Genomic DNA, 8,012 nt, shown 5'->3' with positions numbered 1-8,012 from the left:
CTGCGCGGTTGGCGGTGTCCAGTGGTTCAGAGGGGCCGCCTTGCTGCCCCCCTCTCCCCGGCTGGTCCGGACAGTGCGTGGAAGCGCTGAGGCCGGGACCGGCTGCTGCACCCCGGCCTGGGCTCCCAGGAGCAGCGCGCTCAGGCTGGGGAGGGACAGCTCGACGCTGCGCTCCAGAACTGCCCGTTCCCAGGAGTGAACCGAATCGAGTCACGGAACCTTCTGGTGTCTTGTCGTCCAGATCTGTGGGAGGAGGCTGGCGGCCTCGCAAAGCACCTATCAGTAAGCACGTGCAGGGTGTCCCTACTCCAGCCCGTTTCCTCACAGCTGAGGCACAGTAAGACTTAATGAGCTTGTCACAGGTAAGGGAGCTGAGCCGGGCCACAAGTCATTAAAAAGTTATATCTGATTTCCAGCAGACTCCCCATGAAGGTGATGCCTGTGGTCGCTTTAATCGAGGGGGCGGGGACTTTGCTGGTCCTCGTGCCTCCTCCCACCACACTCCTAAGTTGGGGAACCCTGAGCAATAACTTGTTTGCTCAATTTCTCCCACTTTTCCGAATTCGGGGCGAGCTGCCCCAGTGCTCTGGGCTTCTGGTCTGTAAAGACACCTCCTTACGTGGTGGGATCAGGTGACCTTACCTCGTTCCCATCCAGGCTCCCGAAGGCTGTGTGCGAATGCTCCCCGCCCACCAGGGCTGACCTTGCCCTTGGGAGCGTGTGCACCGGCCTCGATCCAGACACCGCCGCCTGCTTGGGAAGGAACCTTAGCCGGTGCGTCAAGTATGACGCGATGTTCCCTCCACCTGACCCCCGAGCTCTCCACTTAGGCGCACTGATCGAGTCCCGGCTGTGACTAAGAAGTCAGCTGAGTGCCCCATCCCTCGGCTATCTTCTGTCGAGGGGCCTCCAAGCCATTTCCCTGCCCTGCTCTCCCAGACAGAAGCTTCTAGCCCCTCACAGGGGCTGCCACCCACAGGCCGCCCAGGACCCTGCGGGCCCATGGCACTGTCTCCCGCAGGAACAGTGGCTACCGTCAGATCCCCACTCCTCTGGCCTCCGGTCTGGGGCACAGACCCCGTGTCACCTCAGTCTCCGTGGCCTCAGGGGAGAGCTCTGTGCCCTGGACTGGATGGCACTGGAGCTTTCTGCGCAAGGGTACTTCATTTTCAAACTGCTGCCACCACTAGTAGCTGCTTGCTGCCTCGGCGGGTACCGTGGGAGGTGCGGCTTCGCGTTCATTCTTCCCGCGGACATTTCCTTAGGGCAGTTTCGCTTCCACCCCAGGGAATGAGAAGCCTGAGGCTGATTTACAGCCAGTGTCCGGAGACCTGTGGAAGCCGCCTCTCTACTACTGTGTTCTGCCTTTTCAATAAACATGAGCACAATTTCAGCCACAACAGCAGAGCGCTGTGTTTCTCTTAGGTCAGGGAGATGCCAGGGTTTCTAGGTCTGACCTGGAAAGGCAGTGTAGATCCTCTAGGGCAGAGTGTGTGAGTAACACTGGGGGCATTTAGGACACAGCTCACGCTGCCTCTGTCCCAGCCTGCCCCTCCCGAGGGACAAGCAGCTTCATTCATCAACGTCTCCGAACGTGCACTCCACAGGGGACTCCCCGGCCATCCGCTCGGCGCTGTCAGAGCCCTCGCCACCTGTTTATTGTACTAGCAGATTTTACGCAAGAAAACTCCAATTATAAACACTCATCAGAACTTGACATGTTAGCCGCCCTGTCCCAGCGCTAGCTCTGAGATGCAGGCCACGGTTCCACCTTGGATCAGTCGCTTGGCCTCAGACCACAAAGTCGCATAACAAGCAAGTGGCAGACGCGCCCCTCACAGCCCCCGGGCGTCAGGAGCTGGGCGCATGTAGGCAGGGAAGAGGTTTCCTGGGCCTCCACGTTGTGCGAACGTGGACGTCTCTGGTGACGCCAGCTCTTCTTCTCCTTATTTCTGAGCCACCTTTTCTTTCGTAATCACTAGCTATTTGTTCCTCCAAATTTACCAAGAAAACAAAGTCCACCAGAAACGTGTTTCCTCGACTCCCTCGCATGGTGCTTGCGCTGCCCGGCCTCTGTCCCTCCTCCCACCTCAAAGGAAGACATGTCCCTCGGGCCACGTCCAGGGTCAGACGCCCTCACTGTTATCTTGAGTTCTTACGGCCCCACCAAGTGTTCCCCTTTTATCAGACACACGGAATGAACAGCCACACGGGGAGCAACGTTCTCTGAAAGAAGTCCAGAAGCCGGCCGAGCAACTCTCATATGTCAGGGAACAAGAAAATACCCATATCGAAACGAGCAGGAAAGACAGATGCCCTTGTCGTAAACCCCAGCCCTGTACGGCACCATACAGTCAGAAGGGAACCCCCAAATCCTGGCTTCTCCCTAAGGAATGAAGGGTTTGGATCCCGCACCTGGCACCCAAACTTTTAAAACTCCCACCCAAGGGATGGCCCCCCAAACACACAGCCCCGACAGCCAATGGGATTTGCATCCATGAGACCACAGCAGACGCAGAGGCAGTGACTGAGGGCGCAAGCACACACCTGGGCTCCCACCCAGCACCTGTGCCCTGGGAGCAGGTGGAACGCATCCACCTCCATCCATCTTCCCCCCACACCATGGGGTCTTGGCATGCTCACAACTGCTGCCTGGGGCCAGCCCTAAGTTAGCACATGTCACAGGGGGCCCGTGGACACCTCCCCTGCCCGCTCCCTCTAGACGGCTCCACGTCTCTTGTACACCTGGCTTTTGGGGCTGCCACCTGAGGGACAAGCTCCTCAACTGCCTGGCTTATCGTTAACAGGGCTTGTGTTCCCGAGTCCCACAGGGCTGTAGCAAACAAGTTTGCGCCAGGCTCAGGGGGCCCCATCTGGTGACTCCATCTGGGACCCAGTGCTGGGGGCGCAGGCAATGCCCACCGCCCGTTTCTCCCTGGACGAGCCTAACTGCGTGCTTTCCCAGCTGGGGCCTGAGGTGTGGCTTCCGACCTGCCTGCCTGTAGCTGGTGACGGCGACCCTCCACTTTGGGACATTGACACACCCTCAACTACTGGGAGCCACTAGGAACCAAGTAGATGGCTTGGGCAATCGCCAAGGTTAAAGAGCCAACCAGGAGCGGGCGGGGCTGACAGGTGAGGCTTGTCTCCCACACGACATCACAGTCAGGACTGGACGAGGTGGCTGTTTTATTTAACGCACGGAAACTGGCAGAGAGTCAAGGAAAATGGAGAAACATAAGGGTATGTTTTAAACAAACAAGATGAAACTCCAGAAACGGATCTTAATGAAAGAAATGTGAGTCACCTGAAACCTCAAAATAACGGACCTAAAGATGCTCACCGAGGCCAGGATGGCGGTGCGTGAACGAAGGGAGAACTTCGGCACAGACAGAAAATGTAAAAAAGTACCGAGCAGACCACGGGGCTGAAAATACAAGAACTGAACTGACAAATGCAATACAGAGCTCCGACGACAGACCGCACCAATCGCAAGAAACGGTCAGTGCACTCGACAGGGCAGCAGAACTCATCCGAGCACGGGAGCAAAAGAGTGAAGACAGCTAAGGGTCGTCTGGCACGTGCACAGGGGTCCAGAAGGAGGACCGAGAAGGGGCCCAGGGCTAACGCAAGGGAACAGGGGCTGAACCTTCCCTACCTTGAGAGAAAGAAACAGACATTCCGATCCAGGAAGCTCAGATTCCCAACGAAGATGAAGATGCGTGTGAAGAGACCCACCCTGAGGCATGTCGTAATTAAATGACCAACGTTAAAGGCGAGAGGCGGATCTTAAAGCAGCGAGAGAAAAACGACTTGCGACGTACAGGGAGCTCTCTCGCACCGGGCTAGCGGCAGATTTCGAGACAGACACCCGCAGGCTCTGTCTGGGGTGCTGCCTGGGGTGCTCACAGCACTGACGGAACCAAGCTGCCCATCGAGACCACCGCAGAGCTGGTTTTCAAAACCGAAGAACGTGTTACATACGTAAAACCATAAAGACTCCAAAAAAAACCAGAATACATAAATTTCGTGACGTTGCAGGATGCACAATCAGTTCCATTTAAGTTGTCCTTCTGAATGGAAGGAGAGAGGAGTTTTCCAGACAAGCAAAAGCAAACAGAATTCAGCACACTACACTGGCCTTATGAAAAATGTTAAAGGGACTTAAGCTGTAAAAGAAAAAAAAAAAGTTACTAATCAAAGCGAAGCCTCGCTGACAAAGGTAACTATAGAGTTAAAACCAGAATAATTTAATGTAATTGTGTAGGTTAATCACATATAAAGCTAGTATGGAGGTTAAAAAAGTAGTAAAAATAACTATACGATAATTTAATGGATACACAAAATAAAAAGATGTAAATTGTGACACTGAAAACATAAAATGTAGGGGGAAGAGTAGAAAGGTGTAGCTTTAGAATGTGTTCAAATTAACTGGTTATCAGCGTAAAACAGACTGTTCCAACTTTAAGGTGTTTTATGTAAACCTCACGGTCATCACAAAGCAAAATCCTCTAGTAGACATACAAAAGATAAAAAGAAGAGAATCTAAGCACACCATTCCAGAGAAATCATCAGACCGAAACAGAGAACAAGACAAAAAGGAACAGAGGAATTACAAAACAGCCAGAAAACAGTGAACAACATGGCAGTAAGTCCATGCCCATCAATGTTTAATTACAAATGGGCTAACTTCTCCAATCAAGACACAGCGGGGTTGAATGGATTAAAAAACAAGGTTCACGTGGATGCTGCCTTACTCCATCTTCAAGGACACACACAGACTGAACGTGAAGGGGCGGAAACAGATGTCCCATTAAATAGAAACCAAGAGAGATCAGGGGTAGATAAACTTCTATCGGACAAAATAGCCTTTAAGACTAAATAAGAAAGAATATCATTATATAATAATAAAGGAGTCAATATGAGAGGATATCACATTTATAAATATTTATGTACCCTAAGTAGGAGCACCTAATTATATATACATATATATTTTTAAAGCGTACAGCACCTGGTCTTCCTAGATGGTCTCCCATCCAAGTGCTAACCAGGCCCCACCCTGCTTAGCTTCTGAGATGAGACGAGATTGGGCGTGTTCAGGGTGGCATGGCCATAGACAGCACCTAATTATATAAAACAAATATTAACAGAACCGAAGGGAGAAACAGCAATGCAAAAATAGTAGGGGCCTTTAATACCCCACTGTCATCAATGGATAGGTCTCCCAGGGAGAAAACCAATAAGGAAAGTGGACTTAAGTTTTAACACATTAGACGAAACAGACTTAACACACTGACAAGACACTGCATCAAGAGCAGCAAAATATACACCAAAGTGCATATCAAACATTCTCCAGAACAGACCATATGTGAGGCCACAAAACAAGTCTGAGTAAATTTAAGAACACTGAAGTTACATCAAGCATCATTCTGACCACAATGTTATGAAACTAGGAATCGGTCACGAAAAGAAAACTGGGAAAGTCACACCTAGGTAGAGATTAAACGACATGTTACTGAACAACCAATGGATCAAATGAGAATAAGGGAAATCAAAAAATACCTTGAGACAGATGACAACGGAAACACGACGTACCAAAACTACGGGGCTGAAACGAAAGCAGTTCTAAGAGGGAATTTCATAGTGATACACACCTGCATTAAGAAACAAGAAACGTCTCAAACAACGTACCGTTACACTTTAAGGAACTAAAAAAAGAACAAAACCCAAAGTTAGCAGAAAAAAAATAGCAAAAGTCAAAGCAGAAATAAGTGAAATAAAGATCAACAAAACTAAGAACTGTTTTTTGAAAAGATAAACAAAATAGACTAATGATAGAAGATTCAAGACATTACAGTTGATACCATACAAAGACAAAGAATCACAAGAGACCACCATGAACAAATAGATGCCAACAAGTTAGACAACCTAGAAGAAATGGATAAATTCCTAGACATAAAAAACTGTAAAGACTAAATCATGAAGAAATAGAGAAATCAGAAGAGAATTATACAAGAAGCCTGAATCAGTAATAAAAATACCTTCTAACACACAAAAGTCCAGGACCAGATGGCTTCACTGGTGAATTCTACCAAATATTTAAATAGAATTAATACCAATCATTCTCAAACACTTCCAAAAAAAATAAAAAGGGAAGGAACACTTCTAAATTCATTTTGTGAGGCCAGCATTACTCTGATAACTAAACCAGACAAGGGACACACTCAGAAAATTATAAGCCATATCTTTGATGAAAACTTGCAAAAATGTTCAGCAAAATTTTAAAACAATATTATAGTAAAACTGACTATTACATTAAAAACAAACTGAACTCAATGCATTAAAAGATTACATACCATGATCAAGTGGGATTTATTCTGGGGATGCAAAGATGCTCAACATCCACAAATCAATCAATGGGATATACCACATTAACAAAATACAGGATAAAAATCATACGATTATCTGATCATCTCAGTAGATGCAGAAAAAGCATTTGACAAAATTCAACATTCATTCATGATCAAAACTCTCAACGAGCGGGGATAGAGGGAAGATACCTCAACATAGGAAAGGCCATATGTGACAAGCCCACAGCTAACATCATATTCAACGGTGAAGAACTGACAGCTTTTCCTTTAAAATCACAAAAGAGACAGAGATGCCTACTCTCAAGATACTTGTGTTCAACAGAGTACGGGAAGTCCTCGCCATGGCAATTAGGCCATAAAAAGAAATGAAAGGTATCCAGATCGGAAAGAGATATGTAAAACTATCTCTATTTGTAGATGACATGATATTATATACAGAAAATGCTAAAGACTGCACCCCACCCCCCCAAAAAAATGTTAGAACCAACAAATTCAGTAAAGTTGCAGGATACGAAATCGATATAGGAAAATCAGTTGTGTTTGTATTACTAAACATAAACTATCAGAAATAGAAATTAAGAAAATGATCCCATTTACATTTGCATTAAAAGCATAAAATACCTAGGAATAAGTTCAACCAAGGAGGTGAAAGATCTGTTTGCTGAAAACTATAAGACATTGATGAAAATAACTGAAGATACAAACAAATGGAAGGATATTTCATGCTGATGGATTGAAAGAATATTGCTTAAATGTCCATATTGCCCAAAGCAATCTACGGATTCAATGCAGTTCTCATCAAAATTCCAATGGCATTTTTCACAGAAATAGAACAAACGATCCTAAAATTTGTATGGAATCATAAAAGACCCTAAATTTCAAAAGTAATCTTGAGCAAGAAGAACAAAGCCAGAGCCATTATGCACTCTAATTTCAAACTAATTTACAAAGCTATAGTAATCAAAACAGTATAGTACTATCATTAAAAACATAGATCAATGGAACAGAATGGAGAGCCCAGAAATAAACCTGCACATTTAAGGCGAAATAATTTACGACAAGGAGACAAGAAAATACAATGGGAAAGGACAGTCTCTTCAATAAATGGTGGAAAAACTGGACAGCCGCATGCAAAAGAATGAAACTCAACTACTGTCTTCTACCATACATAAAGTCAGCCCAGAATGGATTAAAGATTTCAATGCAAGATCTGAAACCAAGAAACTGCTAAAAAAATTAAAAAAGAAAGAAAAAAGAAGAAAAAACATAAGGGGGAACTCCTTAACATCAGTCTTGGCAATGAGTTTTTAAATCTGATACCAAAAGCAAAAGTAAACAAAAGAGACTACATTGAATCAGAGCTTCTGTGCAGCCAAGGAAACCGACCAAATGAAAAGGCTACCTATGGAATGGGAGAAAATATTTACAAATCATACATCTGATTCGGGATTAATATCCAAAATATATAAAAGACTCATATAACTCCGTATCAAAAAGCCAAACAATTCAGTTTAAAAATGGGCGGAGTATCCGATTAAACATGGTCCAAAGAAGACAGACAGATGACCAACAGGTATAGGAAAGAAAAGCAGCTCAACATCACTCGTCATCGGGGTAAACACGAATCAAAAGCACAATGAG

General features: G+C 46.2%; 1 pseudogene; it reads right to left on the bottom strand.

Annotated features, from left to right (window-relative positions):
- Window positions 1-4,999: 4,999 nt before the first annotated feature.
- On the bottom strand, window positions 5,000-5,118 carry LOC112475690 (annotated as a pseudogene).
- Window positions 5,119-8,012: the final 2,894 nt, after the last annotated feature.

Source organism: Pteropus alecto, unplaced genomic scaffold, assembly GCF_000325575.1.
Source record: "Pteropus alecto unplaced genomic scaffold, ASM32557v1 scaffold11, whole genome shotgun sequence".
Classification (NCBI taxonomy): Eukaryota; Metazoa; Chordata; class Mammalia; order Chiroptera; family Pteropodidae; genus Pteropus; species Pteropus alecto.
This window is presented reverse-complemented; position numbering and strand designations above follow the sequence as displayed.